The 18,796-nt window shown below is 40.6% G+C and overlaps 1 protein-coding gene across 3 annotated transcripts in view; it reads left to right on the plus strand.

Moving 5' to 3' along the window:
- The first annotated feature begins 4,201 nt into the window (after positions 1 to 4,201).
- The window catches only part of CFAP141 (cilia and flagella associated protein 141), a 593,927-nt gene continuing 579,332 nt past the window's right edge, over positions 4,202 to 18,796 (plus strand). Inside the window, exon 1 of one of the 3 annotated variants that reach the window (XM_044079923.1) lies at positions 4,202 to 4,350. The gene's annotated coding sequence lies outside the window, so the exon portion shown is untranslated. The remainder of the gene's footprint in view (positions 4,351 to 18,796) is intronic. The other 2 variants (XM_044079922.1, XM_044079921.1) reach the window with 2 other exon arrangements.

Here is an 18,796-nt window from a genome sequence, read left to right on the forward strand (position 1 = left end):
TGACTTCATTCACTGTCTTTACTTGATATCTGGAAAACTTGTTTTATAAATGTTGTAAGGACAAAAAAAAGGAATGAAAACTTTTTATAAATGTTGTAATGACGAAACAAGGAATGCATTTCTTATAACAAAGTACCATATTAACAACAAAATACTTGCTTGCAGATGATGAGTCCATATGACACAGCACTCTCATACGTGGACCACTTCTACAGTGCTACATATCCCAAGCAGGGGAGTATGCTGTATTCCTCCTGGGGACCCCTTACCAGGTCATTAAGTAGCTATAGAACTATCTGTGGATAGAATACAACCAAAATAGTCAATTACACTAGAACTTGCTCACATGACCCTTTGTGGAGAGAATTTCCTGTTACATCTTGCTGTCATGGGACAGCTTCACTTCTCCATATTTTCTTGTAATTGTGTTCTTACCTACTCATATAAGGGTAAGTAAGATGTTTCATCCCTCCTGGTCACTGTCACTGCTTTAACAAAAACAGACCTGGAGTCAAACTCACTTTACTTAGTTAAATCACATCAAATATTTGTGGTAGGGCAGACTTCAAGAAAGAGAGTTTCGAGCAACTTTAAAAACTATGCTGACAATTCCTGGGAGAAAAGCTACACAATATAAAACAAAAGATTACAAGTTTAAAATGTTTGACAAACTCAGGATTAAACCAATATACTATATTTTACACAAATGTAAGGCAATAGGAAGTTATTGTTATCAAAATAATAGGCATAAACTGTAAATGTGGAGGTAAGGGGACAGTAAGGAAGGCAAGAGAGAGTGATATTATAAGTGTAAAGTGGTATAAGATTAAAAGAAGAGGGAGAAAGCATGCAATAAAGTGTAAGAGGATCAATGTTAAGATAACATGGGTAGTGAGGATCTGAGAAGGAAGACAGGGTCTGTTGATTAAGAGTATAGGTTAGTTTGATATGATATTTGTTTGAATTCAAGGTCAGATCCATTGCAGGCTATAATCTTTTTAACCTTTCTAAGACATCCACGATTTTGAACCCTGGAAGGTAAATGAGTTACTCTCTCCTTGTTTAGCTAGTTAAATGTAGCTCATATTCTATGGATCATTAATTCAATTAGTACTACATTGCCAGTTGATTCACTGCAAGTTGGCAGGTTACCAGTTTGTTGGCCTTTTTAATTATCTATAGATATTTGGTAATAGATTAAAATAATTAATATGAAGTTTCAGTGTAAGTATGTATGAAGTATTATAGAGAGCACTATGTGTAAAAGATTCTGACTGCGAATGCTCAGAGACCTCTATGTGGAAAGCTTGACAGACTCTCTGTGTATGTTTCTGCAGGTATGATTTTCTCAGAAACATTAGGGTATCTAGAGTTTTGCGTTAAGCTTGATAATGTATTTTACATCCTTTACAAACATCAACAAAACCTAATATAATTTGTTGGCGGAGAACATGATGTAGTTCTTTATCTCAAAAGGTCATGTATGAGCTGGATTGACAAAAGGAGTTTATGAAGAGACTGTGGTGATAATGGAGAACATTGGACCACATGTATGTTGTGGTCATGAATGCAGTGCTGGGTTATCTTACGTTAATACAAAGGCAGGTCTTTTAATATGCATGAAGCTCCTTTTATTTTTAAATTCACTTAAAGACTTAACAGAACAATAGGTTTTGCATCATTATGCATTGACGCTAATCCTCAGCAATTTACCAAAAATCAAACAACTTACATTGGACAGGGCTAAAGTGTGAAGAGACACAATTAAGACCGCTATATAGTTAAATGCAACAGGTTTTGTATCAACTTGCGTTTCCTGAAAGGTAAGAAATATAACTGGGAGGGACAGGGCAAAAATCAAAGATGTTAAAAAGTTAACAGGAGAAAAGTTTTGCATGAACATGCACTTTCTGAAACAAAATCAACAATAAGTATACAACTCTAATGTCTATACATACCTCTCAACTGTCCAGATTTTTGACTCATATTTTTGGTCTGTTTTTCATAATTTCTTTTTTTTTTTTTGCAAATCATTGAGGGTTGAAAATAATGACAGATATTTGAGTTTCAGAAAATGTATGTAAATGCAAAACCTATTATTCTATCAACTAAGTTAAAAAGACAAATATTTAAAAATTGTGTCCCTATTGTTGGGCATTTGTTCCCCCAGTATTTTTGTCTTTGGCCAGATTTCTTGCAATAAGAGGTTGAGGCATGATGTCTAACATTATTGGCAGACTGCAGTTTTCAGTGGTTTGCAAGAAATGCAAATATTTTATGAGGAAAGCAGCAAAAGTATGAAGCAAATCCTTCAGGTGATGCAACAGTGATTTTTAACTGCTCGAAATCATTTAAAATGTTAGGATGGTAGTAGGTAGCTATCAAACTACATGACTGTCTTAACATTCTGAGCACTATATAAATATGCTACATTGGTCCAGTGTTCTCCATTATCCCGAGGCTGCATTCTTCTAGATTGCAAGTCCACGGTTCTAGGTCAGGTGACTGTACTGTATATTAAATGCCTGCAGCTGCTAAAAAAATGGAATCTGCTGGGCAGTATTTATTCTAAAGCTTACGGAATTTATTTAGACAGCTTGCCCAGACAAAATGTGCAATGTAAGATCCACATTGTAATACAAGGCCTAAACAACATTCCTTACACGGACCAACTCAAAGCCCTGTCACTATATTCAACATCTTACAGACTACTAAGAGGTGACAAGGCATCCTCCAACACATTACTGATTTACTGCACATCAACAAGTCAAAATTTATTTATTTATTTGCTGTTGTTTAACCAGGATAGTCCATTGGGCCCAAAGAACCCGTTTTCAATGGAGTCCTGGGGAGAAAAGCTCCACATACAGATTATACAAATATTATGTTACACAATACATAAAATACAAAGATTAATTTCAATACATAGATTATATAGAGAAAAACATAAGTATCAAACAAAACAAGTAATAGAGGCGAAATATAAAAAGAAACAGTATTGTGTTTTTTTTTTTTTTTTTTTAATTACTTGGTACAAGTGAGGAGTTGAATGGTGGAAGCAAGCATGAATTTGCTAGCTGGGAATGGAAAAAGAAAGAGGAGTAGTGGTGGAAGTAGGGTAGATTATGAAGGATGTGAGCAGGAGCATTCCCTTGAGGATGTTAGATGAGAGTGTAGTAATTTTTTAAAGTGTGGGAGGCTAGCAATTGTATGGATGGATGGGGGAAGGGAGTTCCATTGGCATGCTAGTGAGAAGGACAGGAGGTGTTGTCCTGGAGCGTGATCTAAACTTCTTTTGCAACATCAACAGAACAGTTTGGAGGGATCGGTATATTTTGCAGAGGATACTGCTACTATGGAACAGATTCCCCAACTACATAAATCAAAGTTCATCTCTGTCCATTTTTAAGCGGAACTTAGCTGGATGGAAAACAGAAAATTTACTCCAGTACAACACCTGCCATTCAGTGACTGTAATCCTAACAGTTCTTCCACCATACCTCTCAAGTGTACATATTTTCACAGACTGTCCATATTTTTGTTCTGTTTCTCATCAAATTGTGGTTTTCTGGCAAATCACTGAGGACTGAAGTCAGAAAACAATGACAGACATATGAGTTATAGACTTTATACCCTTCAGAAAATTCATACTAATGTAGAACATTTTATGCCATCAGCTTTTGGAATTTGTAAGAAAAATATTTAAAAAGTGTCCCTATTTTTGGGCCTTTGTCCCCCCATTTTTCATGTCTTTGTCCAGATTTCTTGCTCATAGAGGTTGAGAGGTATGTCTTCCACACTAATTTCAAAAGTAAATATAATGAAAGTGGGAAGCTAATAGAAAGAAAGAGCGCTATTCCGTTCAACCATTCTTCTGCATTAATTATTCAAGCGGCGCCGGTTATATTATTTTCGACATCACCAACGTCCCTTTGCAATAGTTATGAATCTGCGGAAGCGGGAACGGCACAAGACGTTTCAATTTTTGCTGAGCATTTATTACCCAAGTACTTTACAGTACGTGACGTCACAGGCTCAACTAAAACAAAACAAACAGAAATTAAATTAATACGTATTTAAAATAGTACAGCATTTCTGTTTTTATTCAAAAATAGGGTAGTTTGTCTAGTCTAGGCTTCTATAATATCGGTTCTACTGTTTATTCCTTTTGTTCAAAAAGTTACCCCGCAATGTACGTCTTCACTATGGTAACTACAGACCCACTCTTTATGTTTGTCAAAACAAGTTTTTTTTTCTTCTTCTCAAGGTTTGTTTGTACTCGTGTTACCGTTGACATTCTGTGCCAGGCTTGCTGCTAATTCATTGCAAATTGATAAAGAACTGAAAAAGGTATTATAGTGAGTACTGGAATGTTGAGTATGTGTACTTTGTGCGTTGTAAATTGTGTTTATCTGATTTGAGAAGGAAGACAAAAACATCAGTAGTTCAAACTTCGCAATACAGTGTTAGTGTAACAGTCTTGATCTTTGCTTCTTTTCAGCTTTTATAAATACGGGAAGATTATATTTTATATAGTAATAAGAAGCGTAATGACAGATTTAGGAAAAACGCATTTGGGAAAGTGTGTGGTGGGGGTGGGGGTGTTGCTACAACATCTAAGCAAATAACGAGGCGTTTTACTAGTGTGAAAACAAAACTGTAGGCGCTGTATGAGCTTGGGAATAAGATAACACTGGTTTATGAATATAGGCTGAATATATATCTTAACTTTTTTTTCAAATGGGGGGGGGGGGGTGCATCTAGCACAGTTTTAATTATTAATTTGCAGATTCACTTAACGCCCTCTTATTTTATTCACACCTTTTTATCTTTTCTTCCTTTAAACCACCTTCTTCATTCTTATTACCTTTTCTACAACTAATCCCCTGAATTGCATTTTTACTAAAATGCAAAACATATAATTTCTGCAGTATGCAACCATGAATGATTATCTGATCTAGGTCTTCTTTGTAATTACAGTATATTTTTATTTTGCTAATGACTGAATTTCTTATTCATTAGTACAGCAGTTAAAAAATATAATAGTGGGAGTATTAACTTACTGAATTTGCGTATGCTGTTTGCTGCTGCATATGCAGTGCTCTTTGGTTGTAAGTGTATGTTTCTTTGCAGCTTTTCTATGCAGACTTCCAGTAACAAGGGTCTTTCAGCCCAGTCAGACTTTCCTGGTATACAAATGCAATTAAGTAAGTAAGTAAAAAGTTCATAACACAACAGTTTCATAGTTACGTATCTTCAGTGTGCAGATTGTTGCAGGTCTAGTTATTAACCCATATTGAAAAATTCCCTTTCCTGAGGGCAGTACAGAATAGACCTTGGCAGAATATGAGGCTGTTCATCTTGTTATTTAGATTTACCTTGGAGGTGACAAGGGTGCTGCTTTGCTTTATATGTAGTGGAAGTTTGATCTAGAGCTGGGAGGATACGGTGTTTTCTGAATCCATCCATCCTCATCCCATTTTCCCATATTTGCACATGGGATTGGGGTGTTACTTCAACAGTGGCAATCATCTCAAGCCAAGGTTTACAGGTGGCTAGTCCTGCTGGGGTAGTTCATCCAAATCTACCACATCAATGTGCCTTCTATATCTGCTGATGAAAGTTTAGTTCCTTTAACCTGGGATTTGAGGAACCATTTGTTATGAGAAGGACAAGAACATTAGAACACAGGAATAATACTAGGCAGGTGATCACTGGGACCATAAGGTGCCTATCTATAAACATCTTCAAGCAGACAAAAGTTCTTGTCACCCTTGTCAAGCATGTAGTACTCCTAAATCAAGCAGGGCCATATATGATAATCCTAGTGTAAATTTGTGTCTACCCATCCAGTCATCAAAACTAGCCTTAAAGGTATCCAAACTAGTACTTTGTTTGACCTGCAGTGGCAACTTATACCACAAGATGAGAATATGCTGTGTTAGGACCCTATCCCTCCAGTGAGTATTTTTTTATGTTTTAGTGTGGATTTTGGTCCCCAGTGTGGGTGTTTATAGAGACACTGATTTTGTGAAGAAATAGGAGGTTAAATAGGAAACAAGTCAGTGCTTTAGTCCTTTGTGCCAACTGATATTTCATAGGTTCATACTAGGCTATCTGCCCTAGGGCATTTATAAGCCTAGCCAGAATGTGTTTGGCTTTCGCCACCCATTTTAAATTTATTTTGCTATGCCCTTTTTCGAGGTTAGTATACTGTGCCTCTGTCTATCAGTGACACAGAAGTGATACCCGGGGTAAACCTACGATCTCCCATCCACTCTTCAAGATTCCTCTTGAAGAGAGTCAATGAGGGACTCTGCCTAACCTGGACTGGGATTTTATTCCAGAGTGAAGGGAGCCTCTGGGTTATGAATCTGTCCCTCCAGCATGTCCTATTTATTTCAGTGCTGAGGTTCAAGTCTCTCGAGCGTAGCTCGATGGGATTTGGATTTTCTGAGGTGCAGCATGTCCATTAATTCCGGGTTGGACATGGCTTTATACGTCCAGGCACAGATTGCCTCTGAACAGGCGGTATGCCACTGAGTAGAGCTGGAGTTTCTTTAACCGGGCAGCATATGGCATCTGTTTGAGCCCTTTGATCCTCTTGGTGAGGTACTTTTGGGGTCTTTCCAGTTGCTGCAGGTGTCTGTTAAGGTACATCCCAAAAGGGGCATTGTACTCAATTATGGGCCTGATGAGGGATGAGTAAAGAGGCACGATGACCTCCCCTGATCTAGATGTGAATCCCTTCATGATTAGGTGGGCTATATAAAATGTTTTTCTAACCACTTTGGCCACGTGGTTGTCAAATGAGAGATTGCTATCAACTTGGGTCCCCAGGTCCCTATTTACTTCTTCTGTACTTAATGGATTACCACCCATGTGGTAATTTGTGGGCACTTTGTTTTTGCCAAAGGGGATGACTATACACTTTTTGGCATTTAGCTTGAGGCCATGGCTCTGGCACCAGTTGTCTGTTTCTATGAGGCCCTTTTGGAGGATGCTTGTGTCGGCTGGAGAGTTGATTATGGTGCCCAGTTTGCAGTCATCTGCGAACTTGGTCAGCCACAGTCCTTCCGTGTTGGCCTGTACCTCCGAGAAATATATACCGAACAAGAGAGTTCCCAGGACTGAGCCTTGTGGGACACCACTTGTAACTGGTTTGGAGTCTGACATGGCTCCAGCAATTCTAACCATGTGGGTTCTGTCCTTGAGCCAGTTTGCAATCCATCTAGTGACATAGGGGTGTATATTTAAGCTGGTGAGCTTATCTATAATGCCCGAGTGGGGTATTGTATCGAAGGCTTTTGCAAGGTTCAGGTAGGCTGTGTGGACCACCTTCCCCTCGTCAATGGCCTTGGTGACTGTTTCAAAGAAATCAACCAGGTTTAAGAGGCAGGATCTGCCCTTAACAAAGCCGAACTGGGTAGGATCCAGTGTCTGTAGGTCCCCAATATCTTTATTTATGAGGTCCATGATGATCCTTTCCATAGCTTTGCAGACCAAGCTAGTCAGGCTTATGGGGCGATAGTTTCCAGGATCCATTGAGGCACCACCTTTATGGAGAGGGACCACTGTTGCTGTACGCCACTCTTTGGGCACATATCCTGTAGTAAGGCTGAGATTGAACAGTAGTTTTATGTTTGGGTTTAGCTCTTCTTGGAGTTCATGTAGGACGCAGCCGGGACACCGTCTGGTCCCATTGATGCTGTGTTTTTGCTTTGGAGAGGGCGGCTCTTACCTGAGCATCTGAGATGTCAGGGGCAGCACTCTGCTGGGATAGATATTTGCCCTTTTGGTGGGGAGGGGAGAAGTTTGCACTGAACCTGTCAGCTAGGATGTTGGCAATGTCTGTGGGTTCGTGTATTTTTTGTCATTTTAGACTAATTCTGATATGGATTACCACCCAGGTTCCTAACATAACTAAAGAAAAGCCTTGTGATTATCCTTAGTGTCCTGTGCAATTTTCTCTGAAGCTGGCCTTAGACAATTTTATGAGTGCCCATAGTTTTTGCTAATACTGATCAGTGATGCCTTCCCTTTTTGGGATTTTGCTCTATCATTTAGTAGCTTCCTCCTTCTATTGTATAGTTTGTTTATGGCTGGGGTCCACCAGACAGGACGTCTGCCTTTGGAGGATTGGGTCTTGGTTTTAGTTGGCATCCCATGATCCATGCATTCCTGAAGGTGTTCATAGAATGCGTTTATAAAGGATTCTGCGGTCTCAGACGTATTTTCCACAGGCCCGGGGGCTTTGAAGGATTCCACCTCGGTTTTGAGGAGTGTGAAATTTGCTTTAGAGAAGTTTTTCACTGTGGTTTTCTGGGCAGGGGGTGGGGTCGGGATGTGAATATCCAGTGAGATTAGTTTATGGTCTGATCTTACCAGTGAGGGATACACTTCTGGTCTGGAGCAAAGAGTCCCCATGTTGGTGATGATCAGGTCCAGTATGTTTTCCCCTCTTGTGGGAGTGGTAACAAGTTGTTCCATAGCATTTGTGTTTATAAATTCTAGGAACCTTTGGTCTAGGGTGTTGGAGCTAGAGTAATGCTCCCAGTCTATGTTTGGGTAGTTGAAGTCACCCAATATAATGGTGTTTGGAGAGACCTTCATATTTTCCAGTGTTCTCAGGAAGGCCGAGTGGGGTTCCTGGGTTTGGGAGGGTGGTCTGTAGCAGGCTATAAACTGGAAGGCAGTTTTACCCACTGTTAGTTGCACATGGATAGTCTCTGATGCTTCGTGCTTTGCCACCAACCTGGAGGTGTGGTTATCTTTGATGAATATCGATAGTTCCCCTCCTTTTGTGGTTCAGTCCAAGTTTTGGGGCCGAAAAGCATTGTATGAGGTATAACTTGGTAGTGCTGGGGTGCTCTCAGACGCCCTGAACCAGGTTTCTGTTACTGCACAGATATCGATGTTTTCCATGCTAAGGAGAGTTTCGAGTGCGTGCATCTTGAGGTTTAGACTTCTGGCGTTGAGTAGCATTACTCTTAGTTTCTTATCCCTTGTGATACCTATGGAGGTGGGTTTGTCTTTTGAGCCTTGCTAAAAAAGGCAGTATGGGGGTAGCAAGAGCCTTTGCCAATATCTGAAAGCCCAGGGGTGACAGGTGCAAGCCGTCCCTAGTGAAGCATCGTGGCTTGTCGAGCATATCATCCCAAGCTGACAGGCATTGGATCCCCTTTGAATGACACCAGTACTTAAGCCAATTGTTGAAATTGATCATCTTGTCTTCATATTGTGGCATCATTCTTGGTGAGGGTAAGATGCTACTCAAGGTCAGGGTCATACCGGCCTGGGCTACATGCTCAGAGAGCTCCTCTATGTCTCTTTTCATGTAGTCCAGGGAGGTACGTCTCAGGTCATTCACACCAGCATGGACAATGACTGAGTCATATTTGTACTTGCCTTGGAGTGACCTGAGTGCTTGTGTTATGTGGTGGATCCTAGCCCGACAGGCTGCTCACCATGACCCTCTCCTTGTTCAGCCTGGTGAGTGGGACGTCAGTGTGCCTGACGATAGAGTCACCTATTACAAGTGTATCAGGTGTGTTGTTTAGTCTTAAGGGCTGTGACTGTTTGGCACACTGGCTTTGTGAGATATGTGTTGCACGTGTTTTGTTTTGGGGTGGCGGTTGCTTGGGTGTCTGCTTTGGAGGTCTCTGCTGCTTAGGCAGATCTTTATTTAGAGCCTCCGAGTATGTTTTTGTGTGATTATGTGTTTGGTTTGCTGTCATGGTAGGTCTATGTGAGACTGGAATTGTAGTGAGTGTGGTTTCCTTCTCCTCCTGACTGGTTATGCCAGTACTGAGTTGAGAGAGCTTAGCCTCCAGTTTGGCTATATGGTTGCATCTCTCACATGTGTTGGAATTTGTTGGGAGGAGGAGAGGGTTGTCTGTGTACATGAGGCAGTTGTAACATTGCCTCAAGATTCCCAGATTCACCAGCTGGACCGGAGAGGAGATTGACAACTGACCTTTGGACATGCTAGAATAATATTGGGAATTCCTTTATAATTGAAAACAAGGGCCAGTGGGGAGTGAGGGTGTAGTGCTTTTAATTTTTAGTGCTGACTTATATAATTGTTTTAGTGAGCAAGTGCCAGGTAACTTAAGTGCAATGTGTTACAGGTAACTTAAATGCAAAATGACAAACAGTAACTTTCTTTCAAGTGAAACAAGGAAATAAGTACAGTAAGCAATGCAGATATCACTAGTGATCCACAGAAGCTGAGAAGCCGCATATTAGGTGGAATTAGCGTTCAGGGAAATAACAAGCAAACAAACAACAAGCATATAAACAAAGCTAGATTCAGCAGGCCTGGATCTAGTCTATGCTACAGCAAACAAGGTGTACCAATTTCAGTAAGATACAGTTCAAATATTCAGGCACTATAAACCTTTAACCAGAAATTCCAAGCTCAGAAGGGCAGAGTCCAGCCTCTTCTCCCACAAGAGTGCAGACCACAAACCTTCTTAATGTAAAATAACTGGCCTGAAGCCCAAGTGCTTAAACCAGAACTAATACACTTTAAGAATAACAGACACTGGGCTCTCAATCAGCAGTTCCCAACTTAGAAGGATGAAAGCTACCTGTCCTGCCACCACAGTGCATGCCACAAACCTTCCTAATGTAAAACAACTGGTCTGAAGCCCAAGTGCTTAATCCAAAAGACTTAGAATGATAGCTACACTTTAATCAAGTTACTACCAAGCAGTAATAAATACAACTGAATACTTTAGAGAATGCCTGGATTAGTGCTCAAGTTACACAAACAAAGCTAGATCCAGCAGGCCTGAATCCAGTCTATGCCACAGCAAACAAGGCGCACCAACTTCAGTAAGAAGCAGTTCAGATATGCATGCACTATAAGCCTTTAACCAGAAATTCCCAGCTCAGAAGGGCAGAGTCCAGCCTCTCCTCCCACAAGAGTGCAGACCACGAACCCTCTTAATGTAAAATAACTGGCCTGAAAGCCCAAGTGCTTAATCCAGAATAGATTGAAAGGCTAGGCACAGATCCCTACAGAGGAGTATGGGTACTTTTCCGTTATCAAGGCAACACTTACTCAAAATGAGCGCTTGGAATCTTAGCAGGCGCTCGCACTGATTTCACGGCTGCTGCTGAAGTGGGCCACACACACACTTACTTTCCTGTCAGTGATGTTGTCAGTGATAATTATTAAATTTCATGCATAACGGAAAAGTACCAAAAAAACACAACATCACAGGTTGAACTGATGAGTATATAGACTGACCGTATTCCATTTACATGCTGGTGACGCTGTTATCCGTAGTAAAATCTTTATGAACTTCAGCGATCCATTGTAAACATCATGCTTCTTTTAGTTATGTATTTGTGTGGTTTGTTGGTTATAGCTAAAAACTTCCTTTTGGAGCAACCCTTTAGTTTCAAAAACAGAAAACTGGTTTTGAACAGTAAAGACCAAGTACCCAAGAAATCTATGCATCAACCCACAGACATTATAATGAGGTGCAGCATTCCAGTTGTAGGTATTACTTCACCTCAAACTTGCAATAATTTACTGGCAAAATTATTTTAGCAAGGCTACCTTAGTTTGGCAGCATTTACCACCACCGATATGACTATGGAGGCTTTTCGAGCTACTGTTTGCAGCTGACGTGCAGTGTCTGAAATGCAATCCACACTTGTATTAATAAACTGTGATCCCACTTCAGTGGTCTAATTCTGTGTGTTCCAAACAGACATACACAAAGACTATTCTCATGAACACCGACTGTTTGGATTTAGGCTGCTATTTTGCTGCTGTGACAGAATACATTTAATTAAAACAAGGAAATAAGTAGCAATTTCACCAAGTAGTAAATGCCTTTTAGAAAAGCCGGAACTTTTCCGATGTTGGGCCGATAATGGAAAGCGCTCATTAGAGGTGTTGCCCCAATAACAGAAAAGTACCGGAGTATGTAAAAAACAGAATATAGAGACAAATGCTGGTCTGTCCTTATAGATTTTTGAGCTACTCATCATGTTAGTTAAGAATCTCTGAGGTCTGTCAAATTGAGTAATACATTTAGACAAATACATACCAAAAGTGCATTATATTCAATAATGAGTCTGATGAGATACAAGTAAGTGGGAAATTAAGACTTCTTTCGATTTGGAGGAGATACTTTGGAAATTAGATGAGCCAGGTAGAAGGCTTTCTGGAAGCATGATGGTCAAAAGATAAGGAATTTTCAACAAAAGTGCCTAGATCTCAACAACAGTGTCTGATCGGAGGATTGTATCACCCCATAATATGTGGCTAAATGTTACCAAAATTAACTACACCACATATTTTCACATTTAATTTGAGATTATTGTTGGAACAAATGTGAGTCAGTGGAAGATTAAATAACAACTCCCAATTTACATTTGTCTGCAAATTTAGGTAATCGATGTTCAAGTTCTGAGAAATGGATGCCAAATGGGAGATTGTCATTCTGTCAAGTTTATTGCTTTTAGAAGTTGCACCTGCAACTCTAACCATATGGGTTCTGTCAGATAACCAGTTAGCCATCTACAGTACAACATAAGGATTGATGTTCAGATTTACATATTTGTTGGTAATACCTGTGTGGGGAGTAGGATCAAAGGCCTTGACCAGGTCCAGATATGCTGTATACTGAGTAACCACTATCCACTGCTTTGGTGAGTTTTATTTTCAAAGAAAGTAATGATGTTAAAGAGGCAGAATGTTCCTTTGACAAAAATGAATTGGTGAGGGTTCAGGAATAAAATATTTTTAATGTCTAGATTGAGGCCTGGGGTAATACATTCCATATGTTTACATATGATGCAGTTTATAAATGGGCCTTTAGTTACCAGGGTCTGTTGTTTGGTCACCCTTGTGCAACAGCGTACAATGGCTGTTCTTTAGACTTCAGGTTTGTAACTTGTGGAAAGGGTTAGATTAACAAGATTATGTATAGGCTCAGCTGGGCCATATTTGGGGATGATAGTCAGACAGCCTGGTATGCTATCTGGGCCCATGGAGGAACTATTCTTAGCTTTTGAGAGGGCTGATCGGACTTGTTCCATACTAATTAAAAGGGGTGTTTGTGACTGTGGAATAGGGATAGAGTGGGCAGTATTATTGTGGACTAGCTCTAAATAAATGTGGAGATATCACATCATCCACTGCAGGGCTACAAGATTCAGTAACAGTTTCTATCCTGCAGTGATTAGACTTCTGAACATGTGCATTAGTCCCAGGGGTCTGGACACATAGTAAGTCAACTTTTATTTATTTGTGCAATATATACTTACATATATTCCAGGTAAGTACAATATTTATTTATTATATCCATAGTCAGTATTATTTAACTCACTCAAGTGCAAATTTAGACAAATAACTTGGGCATTTCAATCTGTAGTGTGTTTTGTAGTACTTTAAATAGGGTAGTTAATTTATCTCAGTGGAGGGTATTCTTTTCTTATATGAGTGTTGGTAAATGGCTCTGCTTTCTTGCATGCACTGGGAGTAGTACTGTACTTATTAGTTATGTTTAATCCTGAACTTGTATGTGTTGTTTCAGTATCCTTTGTAATCTCGAGAATTGAGCTGATGCACGTAATTGTGTTTAGGCTACACGTGTGTAGTTTTAAATGACAGTAAAGTTTACTTTGACTTTGACTTAAATATTGTTTGGTGTTACTTGCATATTGTAACTCTAAGTTGAGAAGGGAAAAAAGACCCGGAAAGATGAAGAAAGGGGGAGATCTTTTGCTCTAAAACTGTGTAACAAGCAGCTTGCTGCAGTTAAAATACCACATGCAATTTCTTCAGTTCACCTTTCAGCCATGACTGCAAATAAAGTATCTGCATTCCTTTCTGAATCATGGTACCACATTACTGCATCATCATCATCATCTGCTAACTGCACCCTCTAACACCTTGCACCTGGGGCACCATTCACCCCACCCTAAACACACATCTGTTTTTTTTTTAAAGTGGCTTACCAATGTTTCTGTATACATTGTGGAATTTTATGAGTCAAGTGCCACATTATGTTTTCCTACTTATCCTTTACATTTTGTGACGCTTTTAATAAAAAGCTTTATAAACGTTTTATTAAACTACAGCCCAAATAAATTTAGATGTTCATCATATTGACCACTGTAATAGTAATCTTCTTAGCTATAATATGGAATATATCCTGCCACGGATATAACAGCCATTGATCTTCCAAAGCTTTAGGGCATCTTCCATATGCTCAAACCATTAGGCAGCTTGAACTGAGCTGCCTAAAAACACAGGAGAGCTTTTCTGACACTGAAGAGAGTTCTCCTTTAAGGGCGTTCAAGATCGATGGTCAGTTTGTGATGTTCCATTGCAGGGCAAAAAAGTTCCTTTTGGAGAAAGACTTCCACATTTTAAATTTGTTGTTTAAGTGTACTTTCCTGGTTAGGAAAGTTGTTCTTTTTTTATTTTATTTAAAAGTTTATGTTTTAACAGGCTGTCAGGATGCTTAACTGCATTTCTAAATGGGAGTGCACTTTTCTCCTGTCAGTTTAAAATTTGTTAAAAGTATTTGAAGACCATTTTTCAGTGGAGAAACTGTATTTATTTTGCTTTTTGGGGGTTGGCAAAGTCTATCAAGGTGATTTTTACTGTGTTTTTGTTGGGGAAAAGGTGACTTTTAACAGCTTTGAATTTTTATCTGCGTGCGCTACTTGTTTTCCCCAGGAAAGAGGCACCATTTTCGGCTTGCCCATGGAATAAACTACTGGCCCCACAGTCAGTTCTTCTTCCAGCCACAAAAAGAAAAAGTTAAGTAAACAGCCTTTGCCACCACAACAGGCTAGCAATTTGCCTCTGCAGCAGGTGGGTGACTCTGCTGTGACCAAAGCTGATTCCTCAGACCACTCATATTTTACCCCGGATCCCTCTGGTGTAGCACCTACAGCCCCTGTGGACTGGGGTTAGCCATGTCCTTTGCAGATGTTGAGGTCCCCTCAGTGGGCAAGGGAGAGCCACTTTTGTCAGCCCTGAGAGGAAGGGAAGGGAAGTCTTCTCTGTTTAGTAGGAATGCTGTGCCCATCCCTGGGGAAGCTATTGTTGCCATTAACAACTCTGTTGGTCCCATTTTTCCTGTCAGAAGAAACAGAAAACTAAACATGTATCTATTGCTTCTGCTGAAATTTCTGTGGACAGGCATAGTTTACTAGGTCTTGCTCGGGGTCTAATCATAGGATCATAAGAAGTTACTAGGCTAATGGCCCCAGGGCCTTTACATGCCTAGCCAAGCTCATCCTGGGTTCCCAAGGGTGTCTGGTTCAAGCAGACACTAAAATCAGCACCTATTGTCCCTGTCCAAGAGGGACACAGGTGGAACCCCTGGGGTGAACTTCTGGTTACACATTCAGACATCCAAATTACAATTAAATAGGGTCAACTAGGGGCTTTGTTTAACATGAATAGGAAGCTTGCTCTAAAGGTGGGGCAACCTCTGTGAGACAAATCTGTCTCTCCAGCAAGTTCTGTTGATGTCATATACCAGGTTAAGGTCCTTTGAGTGAGTGACCCATGTGCTATTTGACTTATGAATGTGCAGCATTTCCACTAAAGCTGGGTCAGAGATTGCTCTGTATGCAAAGCACAGGTCGCCTCTAAGCAGTCTGTACAACCCAGAGTAAAGTGACAATGATTTCAGTCTGTCAGCATAAGACAGATCTTGAAGACCCTAAATTTTCTTTGTAAGAAAGCTTCGTGGTCTCTACAATTGCTGCAGGTGTTTGGAAAGGAACATATCAAAGGGAATGTTGTACTCTATTATTGGCCAGATGAGGGAAGAGTACATGGGGGTTATAACCTCTTTTGTTTCTGTAGGCAATGCCCTTACTTATGAGATGAGGAATTTAAAATGCCCTTGTTACCACTGTGGAGACATGGTGATTGAAGTTAAGGTTTCTGTGGATTGTGTGCCCAGGTCTCTCACCACTAACTGTGTGCTTAGGGTATTGCTGTTGATGTAGTAGTTTTCAGGAACATCATACTTGCTGAAGGGGATGGTAATGCATTTTTTTACATTAAGTTTAAGACCATGACTTTGGCACTAGTCATTAGTCTGCATAAGACCTTCCTGCAGGATGCTGACATCGCCAGGGGTTTCAGTGATTGCTGCTAGTTTGCAGTCATTAGCAAACTTTGTCAGCCACAGTCCTTTAGTTTTAGTCTGTACTATGGAGTAGTAGATTCCAAACAGTAGGGGTCCCAGAACCGATCCCTGTGATCCGAACACCACTGGTTATGGGTCTGGTGGAGTCCCCTATTTTGACTGCATGAGTTCTATCAGTGAGCCAGTTTGCAACCCACCTGACAATATATGGGTTGATACATAGATAGATGAGTTTATCAATGATGTCTGAGTGGGGGATTGTGTCAAAGGCCTTGGCTAAATCTATGTAGGTCGTATGCATAGATTTTCCTTGTCTCTAAGAAGTCCACCAATTTAACAGGCACAATCTCCCCTCGACAAAGCCAAACTGGGTGGGGCCGAGTGTTTGGAGATTTCTTATGTCTTTGTTAATAAGGTCCATGATGATTCATTCTATGGCCTGCAGATAAGCCTGGTCAGGTTGATAGGTTTGTAGTTCCTGGGGTCCGTGGATGCAGCCCATTTGTGCAAAGGGATGACACCAGTTGTTTTCCATTCCACTGGGATGAAGCCAGTGCTTAGACTGTGATTGAAAAGCATGCCCAATGGTGATGCTAATCCCTGTTTTAACCCATGTAGAGCACAGCCCAGGATGTTGTCTGGTCCCATAGAATCTGTATTTTTGGCCTTGGAGAGGGCGTTTCTAAGACCTGCTCCTTAGAGATACTAGGTGGGGGATAGGTGTTAGGGATGCTTTGGGGTATATCTGGCGGGGACAGGGGAGTGAAATTTTCACTGGACCTGTCAGTCAGCAGGTTTGCTATATCCACAAGTTCTGTATATGTAGTAACCATGAACTATGAGTGCATTGCAAATCTGGGCCTTGCCTTTGAGGTTATGGATGAAACTAAAGAACGCCTTGTGGTTGTCCTTAGTTAGGGAAGCTAATTTGGATTCATAGTTAACTTTGGAGGACTTCACTAGGAGTCTTATTTGCTTGTTTAAGTTGAGGAGGGAGTGTTTCCAGTTCTGACACCATTTCTTCCTACTCTTAGACAAAAATTTCTTTCTTCTTTTGTATAGCCTATTAATGGCAGTTGTTCACCAGGCAGGTTTGTGTTTCCGATTAATATCTTGCTTTGGTTCTGTCAGATGCAGCACCATCAATACATTAGTACAGGTGCTCATATAAAGCATAGATGTCTGTTCCATCAGTGGAGGGAGGAGCTATGAAGCTATTTATGCTGTCACGTAAGAGGTTGTAATTGGCCTTGGAGAATATTTAGTCTAGTTGTTGCTAAGGGGGGTGGGGTCTTGTGTTACAGTTACTTCTAGCAAGACTGATTTGTGGTCAGATCTCACCAGGTATGGTCACACACTGGGGGTGGTGCAGTGGTCCCCCATGTTGGTGAGCACCAGATTCAGGATGTTTGAGCCCTTTGTGGGTGTGTCAACCAGCTGGTCCAGGGCACTGGAGTTAATAATTAAGTCCAGGAACCTTTGGGCAAATGAGTTTGAACACATATAATTTAACCAGTCAATGGACAGGTAATTAAAGTCACTCAAAACCAGGGTGTTTGGTTGTATCTTGATTGACTCAAGTAGATCCAAGTAGGCTGAGTGGATGTCCTGATTCATGGAGGGAGTCCTGTAGCTGGCAATGACCTGAAGAGGGGTCTTTCGTACAGTCAGTTGCACATGAAGTAATGCAAGGGAATAGTGCTGTTTAACCAATCTAGAGGTATATTGATCTTTAATGAATATTTTTACAACACCTCCTTTAGTTCTCATGCCTTCAGTTTGTGGTCTGGAATGTGCAAACTTTATGGCCTGCCTGAGAAAAATACCTAAATAAAAATTGCGCCCTTTACAAGACTGGCCTTTATGGCGCCCTAGGCGGTTGCCTAGTTCGCCTATGCCTAAGGCCGGCCATGGTCTGAACATGTGGAAGGAAATGTAACCTGGTATAGCTGAGGTGCTGTCCGCAGCCATAAACCAGGTCTCAGTAATTGCACAAATGTCTGCATCTTCCAAGGTGGGGACTGCTTCCAGTGAGTGCAATTTCTGGTTTAGACTCCTAGCATTTAGCAGCATAACTTTGAGGTTGTTTTTAGAGGGTATTTTTATGTCGGGAAATTTTGTTCTTGTGATATTGCCTAAAAAAGGCACTATGGGGTTGGTCTTAGCCAGTAACCGAAATTCCAGGGGTGACAGATGAAGACAATCTCTGGCAAAGCATCGAGGTCTGTCGACCATGTCATCCCAGACTGACAGATACTGGATCCCCTTTGAATGACATGAGAAACTAAGCCAATTGTTGAAGTCAATCTTTTTTTGTTTGTATTGAGGTATTATCCTAGGTGAAGGTAGAATGCTGCTTAAGGCTAGGGACATACCTGCCTGAGATACATTATTAGAGAGCTTACTCATATCTGTCTTCATAAAGTCCAGTAAGGTATGTCTCAAGTCATTCACACCAACATGGACTGTGACAGTCAGAACATTGCATGTTGTTGAGAGACTTGAGTACATGTGTGATGTGTTGAATCCTGGCACCTGACAGACAGCTGACCGTCACTTTTCCTTATCCAACCTCATATGTTGTGTCTCATAATTGTGTCACCTATGACTAAGATCTAGGGGCTTGACTGGCGAGTCACTGGTGTGTGATATAT

This window comes from Protopterus annectens, chromosome 8.part0 (genome assembly GCF_019279795.1).
Source record: "Protopterus annectens isolate FY-2018-M chromosome 8.part0, PAN1.0, whole genome shotgun sequence".
NCBI classification, from domain to species: Eukaryota; Metazoa; Chordata; order Ceratodontiformes; family Protopteridae; genus Protopterus; species Protopterus annectens.